Raw genomic sequence first — 12,899 nt, 5'->3', positions numbered from 1 at the left:
CACTGTGTGAATGGAGACTGTCTTTAGCTTCCCCACTTTCCTCTTTCTTAGTTCTTTTCTTCTTTCAGGGAAGGACAGACTTCTGTGCTGCTTAGGGGGCCTGCTAGATGGGGCTGGAGGCCCTTTTGAGAAAGAAATCAGCTGCCACTTTGCTTTAGGCCTGGCAGGGGTGGGAGCTGAAGGCACCACAGCAGCTGACTAGGTGGTGGCACTGACTCCTACAGGAAGGAAGGAAGGAGCGAGCTGCTCTGGCTGGAAGCTCCTGGCCCAGGGTGCTCTCCAGACTGCACCGGAAGTGGGGTAAAATCTGACAATTAGCCCTAACGTTTTGAAGCCAGTTAGAGTTAGCTGCTTTGGATTTTACACCACTTCCTGCCTCACTGAGGCTTGGAGGGGGAGAGTAAGCAACCCCGTCCTCTGCTCCAGGATCTGCACACAGGTAGGGTTGCCATATTCTGGCTTTCCAAATCCAGCTGCCTAATTTGCATATTAGGTACATTGGCTTGAAAATAATTTTTGATCAGAATAGTGACTGCATGTTTTGCTCAATAACTCTGCTTCTGCAAGGGCTAGAGCTTAGCTTTTCTTCTTTTTTAATGAAAGCTGAAATCCAGGTGAAACACAGAATTTCGGGGGGCATGGCAACTCTACACACAAGGCACTTCCCTGAGGGAGAAGATGAGGAAGCGGTAGCAGCTGGTGAGGGCACCGGTGGAGGGGCGACGAGAGGCACCTTTAAGAGTAAATGAATTGGTGCTTATCTCCATTCCTGCCACACTTGACTGTTGCTCGGAGAAGTAACATGCCGCCCAGCACCCCCTGCGGTGGGGGATCGCCTCTGCCACTCACCTGGCTTCTACGGAGCTGATCCCCCACCTGCGGACAGGGGAGTGGTGGAGAAGATCCCTTGCCTCAGGGGGTGCTGGACAGCACACTGCTTCTCCCAGCAGCATTCAGGTGTGGTGAGAGTGGAGGTAAGCGCCAATTCATTGACTCTTAAAGGTGCCTCTCGCCGCCCCTCCACCGGCACCCTCACTGGCAACTACTGGGAGGAGGGGGTGGGTGACTGAAGGCTTTCTCTTGCTTCCTCCTCTCCCCAGTGAATTTGCACAAGGCAAGGGCAGTGGACTCATGCAAAAATACATAAATAAAAAATTGGGGATTGACACACACACACACCTCTCTAAAAGCAAGCCACACTTCTACAGCTGCAATCCTATGCACTCTTACCTAGGAGGAAGCCCATGGAACTAAATCATTTATTTCTGAGTAATCCCAGCAAGCCTGCAAACTGTCCTCAAAACTCAGAAAACCAGCGACTATTTTATGAGGCACATATAAATGTGTTACCCCTGAAACTTCAAGATAAGATCCGAAACAGGCTGTGGCTATGCAAATGGCACCCTGCTGTTCCTGTATGCATGACAGTGTTAAAACCCAGATCATACAAATGGACAGCAAGCCTATATGCAGTGAAGCAATTTCAAGGTACCATTTGGAAAGTATTCAGAAGTGAAGTTGGAGGCAAAAAAGCCTGGTTGCGAGTGGTGCTGCGTGAGACTTGGAATGGAATGGAAACTTTATTTCAGACATTGACCAGACAAAAATACAACACAATAGATAAGTAGTAACCTCCAGCAATCATGATTCTGCCAGTACTTTCTTACAAAACACCATTTACAATATAACAATTTTAGTTCAGTCGACACTTATTATTTTACCAATTGCTTCCTTACACAGCTTGCAATGTGGCAAAATTTTACCACCCTGGTGGAAACATTAATATTATTGTCAAATAAAAGGAGAAACACATAAAAAGCTAATGGCCTACCTGGGAATCTAGACAAAATAGGTGACAAAAGTGCTAGCTGAATATCTCTATAAAATAAACAGTGAAGCAACATATGATCAATTGTCTCAGCCACTCCTGACTGACATGGGCATAACCTTTGACCAAAAGGAATATCGAGATAGCAACCCTCTAAAAGAGCTGATAGCAGCACATTCAAGCATGCCAGGGCAAATGCCCTTCTCGATTTGGCAAGGGCAAGCTATATGTATATATTTCTCTGGTCAGTGACCATAAAGAACATAACTGAACTGAATGTTAATAATGTGGCATAGTGGTTAGAGTGCTGTTGCAGGAAAGAACAAGTTCAAATCCCTGTTCAGCCATGAAATTCATTGGGTGACTCTGGGCAGTCACTTCTCTTTTAGCCTAACCCATCTCACAGGCTTGTAAGGATAAACATATCCATGTACACTGCTCTGGGCTCCTTGGAGAAACAGAGGGATATAAATGTAAACATTGAGACACAAAGAAGCTAAAGATAGCAGGCATTAAAATGCTCAACAAGCTCTTTGTAAGCAAGTTCTGCAACATCATGACTGTATCATTGTCAGTATATTAGGAGAGCACAAAAGGAATTGGACTTAATGCTTTTAAGATAGGATGATATGATGTGTTTTCTCTATGTTAACATATTCATGACGGAGACTGATTTTCATAAGCCCAGGTGATTTTTGCAATATCATGATCCTTCCTCAACATCAAGTGTTCCCAACCTTTTTAAAAACAAGTGTACACCTTTGTTTGAAAACCTTCAGCTCAGATACTCCATAGATAGTTTATTTTTACACACAAATTTACATTTATGAGACAGGCTATTCCAATCACTGGCTTATATCCAGACTAAATTACTCATGAGTACTTCTATTGAAATTAAAGGGACAAGTTTCCTTGTCCTATTAATTTCAGTGGGAGTACTTAGTACTAATTTTCTGAATTACTAGAAACCACACCAGAGCCCTTGATGATGATTATGATGATACTAGCCAACCCACACAAAGCACCTGTGCTCTCTTTGGGGCTGGCTGTTCCTTTCTCCCTCCTGCCCCACACTCTTGCCCTCCCTCCCACCCACCCCACTCTCTCTTGCCCTCCCTCCCCTCCCCCTCCCACCCCTCTCACCCTCCTGCCCGTCTCTCCTGCCCCTCTCTCCTGCCCTCCCTCCCCTCCCCCTGCTCCTCTCTCCTGCCCTCCCCCCTCCCCATCCCTGCTCCTCTCTCCTGCCCTGCCCCACTCCCTCTTCCCCTCCCCCTCCCCACCCCTCCCTCTTCCCTTCCCCCACCCCCACCCCCACCCCACTCCCACTCCCTCTTCCCCCACCCCACCCCACCCCACCCCTCCCCCCACCCCACCCCCTCTTCCCCTCCCCCCACCCCCTGCCCCACTCCCTCTTCCCCCCACCCCCACCCCCTGCCCCACCCCCTCTTCCCCTCCCCCACCCCTGCCCCACCCCAGCCCGCCCCAGCCCGCCCCAGCCCCCACCCCATTTAAAAACCTCAAGTGGTACTATCCATACTACCACCTCATTCTTTGACATGTATACCCAGGCCACCTTTTCCCAGTTCTGGGGGACTCAGTGCCTCTTCCTCCCTCCCTCTGCTCATCTTGCTCAGCTTGACTGGCTCAAATGTCAATTGGCACAGTGGTGTGTGTGTGTTCTCTTTTCCAGGAACAGAAACTGAGCACACCTGTAGGGGTGTGTGTGTGTGAGAGAGAGAGAGAGAGGCTCTGCTATTTCCCCAAAGCTTAGTAAGTTCCTGAGCAGCTCTGATAAATACGGCACCCATCTGCCAGCTCTTGATAAAGAGCTCACAGAATGTCTTGCTAATGGGAAAGAGGATAAATGGGCCTGAATTGAGGCTCCATTTCAGACAAAATGCCTGATATTAATCTTGTCAATGAGGATAAGAAGGGAGGCAGGTTAGCTGAGTGCATTGCTGGCAGAAAGTCAGGCAGCAGTCTTTGCACTGTTTTGTTTGGACTAGGACCTGGGTCTAAATCTGACTCAGAATTCTTTAACTTTGGTAATATCATGATGACCCAGCCATCAATCAACCATATAGTTGCTGAGGGTGTATTTCTAATGACAATTGCAAGACTGGAATCATTGGTCCTATAATTCCTCAAAACTTGGCACCCTGGGTTGCCAACTTTTCTATCAACCTCTGCTCCTGTGCCTGTAACAGCAGACATTAGCAAGTAATAATACTTATGTCCATGCCGGGGAAAGCATCACCTGCTGATTAAGCAGCTATTAAAGGCACAAAAGCAGGCCAGACTCCCCCCACCCCATGTCAACTGGCAGCCTTAAAAGCATTGTTGGGGTCAGAAGATGGCTAGCCAAAGTCTTCATTGAAGGACTCTCCAGACTCTTACATGGACTATTGCCCTAGATGGAAAGCACTGGAGACTTATTTACAGACAGTTCTATGAGCAAGTTACTACTACTGATTCTTGCAAAACCAGTGCCACTATCCCATGCTGCACATAGGTTGATGAGAATGGTTCTGTTTTGTTAGGATTGTTGCAGAATCTCACTGGGGAGATATCTATGTGAACAACCCCCTGGTATTTTATAGAATGTTAAAGATGCAAGGCACCTTGGAGGTCTTCTAGTCCAACCCTCAGTGTTTTTAAAAAACATCTTAAAGCACACCTTTTTAAGGAGGTGCTTTTTTTTTTTTTGCAGTGTAGCCAGGAGTGGCTCTCCCTGCCTTTAAAAGATAGGGAGAGTCACTCCAGCTGCACTGAGAACACAGCGCTGGCTGACTTTGCTTGCAAATGGGGCCATATGGCCCCGTTTGGGAGCAAAATCACCCGGCGCATCTGATGTCAGACACGGGGGGCATGTCTGGGGGTATGAGGCACAGCCTCAATTGGTAGCAGCCCAGGTTCTTTGAACCCGCTTGCCCAATGATGGCTCTGCCCCTGTTCCTGGCAGATGGTTGTCCAGCCTCTGTTTGAAAACCTCTAGTGAAGGAGAGCCCATCACTGTACAAAACAAGAATATTTTTATTTTCTGTGTTAAAATGCAGCCTGGGTCGCTTTGACTTAAGCTAAGTAGTAGGGATGTGCACGAAACAGTTGGGCAGTACTTTCCAGACCACCAGTCCGGTTTGGAAGTCAGGCTGGTTCGGTGGTGGGGAGGTTATCTTTAAGAAGCAGGGAGGGTGCTCATCTCCCACCCCGCTGCATTTCACCTGCTGGTGCTGTCTCCAAAACTGGCCACTTCCGGTCTGATGCTGACCGGGGCAGCAAGGAGGTATGCTGCCGCCCCACATCAGTGGTTTTGTAGACAGCGCCGTGGGGAGGGGGGACCTGTCAGGGAGGGATGATCACCCTCCCTGCTCCTTAAAGGTAAACCACCCCCCTGCTGCCGAACTGGCTGAGTGTCAGTTCGTACACATCCCTGTTAGGTAATAGGTGCATATACTCTCAGGGCATAAGCAGCTAAATATATTTAATGGAACAAGTACTACTAATCCCTTAGGAATTGCACATATTTTTTTAAAAAGTAGAGAATTTACTGGACTATGCTGACAATTGTCAGGCAAGGTTAGTAATAATGACCATCTAATAAGACTGAAAGTAACAGCCTATTTACAGAACAATTCCTTCTGTGCCACCATGAAATGCAGTGCCTGCTTCATGTATAGGGCTGGTGGTTAAAAACTCTAGACTAGAAACCTCAACCTTCCCTTTCTGTGTACAACCATACATGCAAGCTATGATCTGCTGTTTTTCCTTCCTGCAGTTCTAGTCCAGTTTTCCCCTCCTTCCCAATTCATATTGCCATCCAACTGGCCAGAAAATTGGACATGGATTCAGTAGCCCTTTCCTCCTGTCCTTGACAAGCTTCTTACAGGCTGTCTGCTTTGAGAGAGAGAGAGAGAGAGAGAGAGAGAGAGAGAAGCACTGCCTGTATGTTTGTTCCATTACATGGATACTCATCTTTAAAAAAAAACACAAAAAACTGTTTCAGTGAGGAGCGGGGTTAGTGACTATAAGTATCCACACAGCTGACTCCTGCCATTTAAAATTAAAAAAATACGCAGAGCCATTTTCCTCTGAGCTTGATCCAGGGCAGAAAATTGTACAGGTGCCTCTCGTTATTGTTCAGGTGGCCTCAATACAGGTTTTGCAGATCCGCAGTTGGGTCTCAGAGACCCAGTTTTTACATCTGCAGGCAGAAGAATAGACTAGCCTATCAGCAGTTTTGAGTGGCTGGAAATGACCCAGAAATGACTTCTGGTGTCATTCCTGCCATTTTGTGACTCTCTTTAAAAATGTGGCAAATATTCAACTAGTTGGGGGGTTTGTGGGGCATTGCTGGAGACTTGAAGAATAAGGTACAGTGCTTTTCTCTTCTTATTCCTGCCTCCTTTGTATTTTAAAAAACCAAATAAATAAATAAATAGAAAAGAAGGAACCTATCCCCTAGATTCTCATAGGGGTAAGGTTTTGTTATTCACAGTTTCTGTATTCGTGCCTATAGGCGAGAACATTCAGAAACCCTGTGAATAATGAGGGCCACACCCACCTGTACATCTAAAAAAAGGATAAAGAGTTCACTTCCACAGGAAGTGGAAGTTCAAACTACATATGTCTGTATGTTCAATTCTGAATTCTACCCAAGATGTTCACAGGCAATAAAAATGCCAGAAATAAGTACTGACTGGTTTTAAAATAAAATGTAAATTTTATTTATTATTTATTTATTCATCACATTTTTATATCACCTGATATGTAAATCTCTAGGAGGTGTACAAATCCCAACATTAAAATCACAGGTTAAAATACATAAAACACAATAAAAACAATATAAAACAAATTATTAAAATTCTAACTAAAAACTTGCGAAAACAGGAAAAAGTCTTGAGGGTCTTCCTGAAAACAAACAGAGAAGGAGATGCTCTTATTTCAGCACAGAGCATATGCCAAAGCCCTGGGGCTGCCACAGAGAAAGCTCGGTCCTGAGTCTCCACCAGACAAGCTGGTGGCAACCATAACTGCACCTCTCCAGAAGACTGTAAAAGGCAGGAGGGTTCATGACAAAGGAGGCACTCTTTTAAATAACCTGGTCCCAAGCTGTTAAGGGCTTTATAGGTAAAAACCAGCACTTTGCATTTCACCTGTAAAATGCCGCATTATTATGATCTAGCTGAGGTGAAGCACTTTAAAGTCTCAGAAATTTTAACTGGAAAAGTAATCTTTTGCTAAAATCTCTGCCACTGAAATTAGTGGGACTTCAAAGAGCTTAAATGCAGCTGGATCATACTTAATGAGTTTAGAATGGAACAAGTTTACAAGAAAAAAAAGGAATTTTAATAGAGGTTAACTGCAAACGCAGGTCTCATTTTCTCTGCTAAAGGTGATGCTAAATGTGAAAACAAATACTTTACAGCACACCATCTAACAGAAAGAAAGGCAATTTATACGCCCATGACAGTGATGCTATTTTTCACAATGCCTCAGGTGATGCAAGAATATATTTCTGTCTTAGCCCAAGGTGTAGAAGGCACAAGAAGGCTCAGCCAGAAGTGGGGTGGGGGTTGTGTGGAATCCAGTATTTTTAAGTACAGTTGAGCTGTTGCTTTTAGAAACTCTTAGCTCTAGTCTGGACTTCGGGACCTGTTAGTGCAAACTGTACAAGCCTGGCTTAATTTTGCGTACTCTGACTTGTGTCCAGGTTTCCTGACCAGCTGACAGATATTCAACTCACACTTTGAGGGATAATTGTCTATTTGGGTTGAAGGGGCTCTTCTTTCCCTGGACCCCTTAGCGATGGGAAGTTACAGGCCAATGTCCCTTGGTTGGACAAGGTGATTGAGAGAGTGGTGGCCGACCAGCTCCAGGGAGTTTTCCAGACAAGACCATACAGCGGGGTCAGGACATATCTCAGAAGTGTGCTTCCACACTTCCTGTGGCATGACACCGCAGTCCCTATGCGGACAGCACGGTGCCGTTCTCATTTCCAATGCCTTGTTGCAAATGTAATCGCTGCGATATAGAGCAAGGACATTGTATATCTGGAATGAAAAAGTTGCTGTTTTGTGGGGTTGTTAGTTTATTTTCTTTATCAGATTTGTACACCGCCCCAAACTTTCATCTCTGGGCGGTTGCTGTGAGAATGCTCCCCCTGCTGTTTATGTTCCGAATGTGATTTGCCCAAACGGAGACATTTTGCTGCTGATGAGCAGCCAGTCTGGAAAGCACCCAGGCAGTTCTGGAGGAAACTGATTTTCTAGACCCATTTCAAACTGGCTTTATTGCTGGCTATGGGGTTGACACAGCCTTGCTCGACCTGATGGATGCCCTCTACTGGGGAATCAGCAGAGGGAGTGTGACTCTTTTGGTCCTTTTGGATCTCTCAGCAGTGTTCAGTACTATCGACCATGGTATCCTTCTGGATTGCCTGTGGGAGTTGGGGATAGGGGGCATTGCTTTGCAGTGGTTCCACTCCAATCTCTCGGGTAGATTCCAGATGGTGGAGCTTGGTGACAACTGCTCCTCAAAATGGGAGCTGTTATATAGAGTCCCTCAGGGCTCCATTCTGTCACCAATGCTTTTTAATATCTACATATTAAAAATGTAGATATTTTTAATTTTGGAAGAGCAGTATATAAATCAAATAAATAAATACATACATAAAACTGCTGAGTAAGATCCTCAGGAGGTGATGAGTTAAATCTTCATGTGCTGGATGGGGTTATACTCCCCCAGAAGGAACAGGTACACAGCTTGGGAGTACTCCTGGACCCAGGCCTCACCCTGGTATCTCAGGTGGAGACTATGGCCAGGAGTGCTTTCTATCAGCTTTGGCTGATTCAACAGCTGCACCCATTCCTTTAAGAGGATGACCTCAAAGCAGTGGTGCACCAGCTGGTAACCTCCAGGCTTGACTATTGCAATGTACTCTATGTGGGACTGCCTTTGTACCTAGTTCAGAAATGTCAGTTAGTTCAAAATGCGGCAGCCAGACTGGTCTCTGAGGCAATCCAGAGAGACCATATTATGCCTGTTTTGAAACAATTGTACTGGCTGCCGATATGTTTCCAGGCAAAATACAAAGTGCTGGTTATTACCTTTAAGACCCTTGAATGGCTTAGATCCAAGTTACCTTAGAGAGCACCTTCTTCTGCATGATCCTCACTGCACATTAGGGTCATCTGAGGAGGTCTATCTCCAGCTACCACTGGCGTGTCTGCTGGTGAGTCAGAAGCAGGCCTTCTCTGTAGCTGCTCCTGGGCTGTAGAATGCACTCCCTGCAGAATTCTGTAATTTGAATTCTTTATTGGTCTTCAGGGAAGCCCTTAAGACCTATCTGTTTGGCCTGGCCTTTCAGGGTTTTTTAATTGCTGTAAGAGATCTGATTGGATGTCTCAGTGTTTGATTGTTTAGTTAAGATCAGCCATGGGGGGGTGAGGGGGGCTTAATTGGATTGCAACAGTTGTGGTGGTGGTGGAGGTTTGACCCTTCCCCCCATGCAACTTCTCTAATTTAAATTGCCCTTAAAAATGTAATTGCTCCCTTAGCAGGGGCAAATGACAGCATCAGCAGGGATTTGGATCAGGAAAAATGGTGACTGCTCCTCCCCACCCACAGCCAGTGCCACCGCTCTCATCAGAGCTGCCCCCCTGCCACAGCTGCTTTCAAGTGAAAATCAAAACAACAGGAAATCCATATGTGCAGTTTGGCCCTCAGAGGTGGGCCAAAGTGCCCCATGTTTTGTGTTCAAAACCTGATGAGTTCCAGCTCTTCCAACTGAGTTCCAACTCAGTGCAAAGCAAACAAAAACTGATCCGTTACACTTTTTTGTGGGATGGAGACGCAGTGATGTAATAAGCTTCCTCTGCTTTACCAGTCATAAAAGGTGACAACTATGAGCCAATCTAGATGTGACGGCAGCAGAGCCACATGTTTAAACACAAAACATCAACACATACATAGAAAAAGGGGTGGTTAGGGGGCCTAGTTTTAATAGCAAAAGAGGCACACAGTTCTGTGCAGAGCCCTTTCTCTGCTAGGGATGTGCACGGACCGGTCCGGAGGCCATTCTACAGGCCTTCGGACCGGTCCAGACACGGGGCGGTTCGGTTCAGCAGGATTGGGGTGGGGGGTTCCATTAAGGGGGGGGCTTTACTTACCCCTCCCGCGTTTTCCCAACTCCGGCGCCGTATTTACTTGAGAAATCAGGCGGCAGGATACCAGGATATCAGGCGGCCAAGTGGGGATTGAAGGGGGCGGCAGGGAGGTATCCTGCCGCCCAATTTTTAATGGAGAAAGGAGCCAAGCGGGGATTGAAGTGGGCGGCAGGGAGGTATCCTGCCGCCCACTTCAATCCCCGCTTGGCTCCTTTCTCCATTAAAAATTGGGCGGCAGGATACCTCCCTGCCGCCCCCTTCAATCCCCACTTGGCCGCCCCCTTCAATCTCCCTGCCGCCCCCTTCAAGTCCCCTTCAAGCCCGTTTTGTCCTTAGAAAACGGGCGGCAGGATACCTCCCTGCCGCCCCTTTCCCTGCTTGGCGCGCGCAAAAGGCTTCTTAAAGCAAGTAGATGAAACAAGACACAAATCTAATTATACTGGATATGACATTTTCTATCCAGCAGGTGGTGTTCTCCTCTCAATCTGGACAGATCCAATATTTATCTTTTTTAGCCTTTCAGCATGTTGCACTTTTCCAGCACATGGCTAATTTATTTCATCTAGACTATGAAATATTTCATTATAATTTAGAAAATTATGTTGGAGTAGCTTGAGAGTAGCCACACATCAGTTGATGCCTACATATTGCTTTACTCTCTTCCTTGACAGGGTTCTCAACCTTCAGCCACTATAGCTGGGGAAGATGAGAGTTGGAGTCCAACAACATTTGGGGACCTAAGGCTGAGAACCCCTGGACTAGAGGGAAACATACCAGGAAGGTTCGGGATCCTTGGGCATTAGTTCCTGCTATTGTGCTGGTATCTCTCAACTCTCCTTCTCTTCACATGTACAAGAGTCCAAGCTGCTCCTCAAAATATTGAGGAATTGTTGTGAGCATGAGAGGTACCAATTGACATACCTTGGCAAGCCCCATAATAAAAGAGCAACTGTGTATACTACTTTCCAGCTAGTGACATAAAAAAATTCTGAAGGGGTTTGCATGCAAGAATTGAATATGGACCCCATCAGATAATTTCCCCATAGGATCAATGAGAAAAGATTAATAACTGAGAATTAGAACTCCCAGGATAGGACTGGTATAAAACACTGCTTCTTTGGGTGCTGTCTCCTACTGGAGGTTAGCTATCATTAAGACTATTCTAACTTTGGATAGATGTGTTTTTTTGATAAAACACATAGAAGCTCTTAACATGATCAATGTGAAGAGCTTCAGGAGGGTTTGTGGGGAAGGAGGGTTTTGCTTACCTTCCCTGCAGACAATCGGTGGCAGCTCCCTGGGCTGACAGATCATCTGCCTGGACAAGCAGCAGTTCTCCTGCGGGCTACCCGCACCTCACCTGGCCATTCCAGGGGTTGGGTGCAGGGAAGCGCTGCCATGCGGCGCCTCTGCCGCCGGAGCCCCAATAATGCACTACGTGAGTGCATGGTGCATTATTGGGATCTCTGCCCCACTCCGAGTCTAGAAAAATGGGGTTAGGAGAGCACTCACTCTAAATGGGTAGAGCACTCACTCTCCTAACCTCGTTTAACTGGGAGGCTACCTAGGCGGGTTTGCCGCCTTGTAGCCATGAGGTTTGGGTTTGAGGCTGGTGGTTCACACACACACAGCAGATACCAGGCTGGGCTCCCTTAGCCCGGTTTCTGCTGTGCATGTGAATAGCCTCATACTTTATTTACTTGAATCCAAGACTAGGAAGCTATTCTCACGATCAGTGGAAAGCGGGCTAAGGGTGCTTAGCCCACTTCCCACCGATCGTGAGACTCACCAGGCTCGCAGCCGAGCCCGGTTTAGTCAAAGCGGGTAACCTGCTTAATTGCCCCGCCTTAAGCCCAGGTTAGCGGAGCGAGCGCTCTGACTTGCTGTGACTTGCAACTGCGGCGCAGCAACTCACAAATAGACTCCCGACTGGGAGGCTGAAAAGCAGCCTCCCAGCTTGGGGGTCTCTCCAGCATGCCCTGCGCTCTCGCACAGGGCATACTGGAGCTTCTGGGGGCCGTGTGGCCCCCCCATCCACTCAGCCCCCACCGGCTCCATAACAGAGCCGGCAGTCGTGTGGGTGGCCGGTTCGGCCGCCCGGAGCAGAGTGACTGCTTGTGTGCAGGGAGAGCAGGCTAAGCCCGCTCTCCCCACTAACCCTCCCCAGGCAGCTCCCACTGATCATGGGAACTGCCTCTAGGTTTTTTCCAGGTTCTTTCATGTTATAAATTAGGGGATCATCTTAATTTCAAAGTCCTCTTCCTTCTGTGTAAATGCAGAAATAACCTGTATTTAGCCTCTATTTTTATGGGAGTCGTCTTAAATACAGAGTCATCTTCTGTTCAGGTAAATACGGTATTTATAATAAGATAGGAATTTTGTAGTGTAGATAGGTGTGCACCAACTACATCTCCTCCCATTGCTGAAGGTTGATACTTTGCCCTCAAGTATGACATCAGCTGTGGTTTCTCTATTATGATGCGCTCCACTCATTGTCCCCTTGGTGATGGCTAAAGTTCCATCTCCAAGCTTTAGCCATAAATGTGTGGAGGATGCAGGAGAAGAGGCAGCATCTCACAGGGGAAGCTTGGTTCTCCTTCTCTTATCCCAAGAATAGAAGGGATAATCATGGCAAAGCAGCTGTATGCTCATTTTAAATATACAAATGAGTGGTAAGGCTGCCAGGTAAGAAGTATCTTTCTGTTCTAGAATAGGAATTTGTAATGGCTGGAGGCATTTTGAAACCAAGCAATCCAGCAGATAAGGCAAGTATTTCAGCAATAAATTACCAGCAGTAGGTATTGTCCTAAACTATAATTTCTATTTCATTAGGATTATTATCATGTGGTATATAGTGACTGTGGTATGTACTTTTCCTTTTTTCTTTGTTATAACCTGCTGTTACA

This window comes from Hemicordylus capensis, chromosome 4, assembly GCF_027244095.1.
Source record: "Hemicordylus capensis ecotype Gifberg chromosome 4, rHemCap1.1.pri, whole genome shotgun sequence".
Taxonomy (NCBI): Eukaryota; Metazoa; Chordata; class Lepidosauria; order Squamata; family Cordylidae; genus Hemicordylus; species Hemicordylus capensis.
This window is presented reverse-complemented; position numbering follows the sequence as displayed.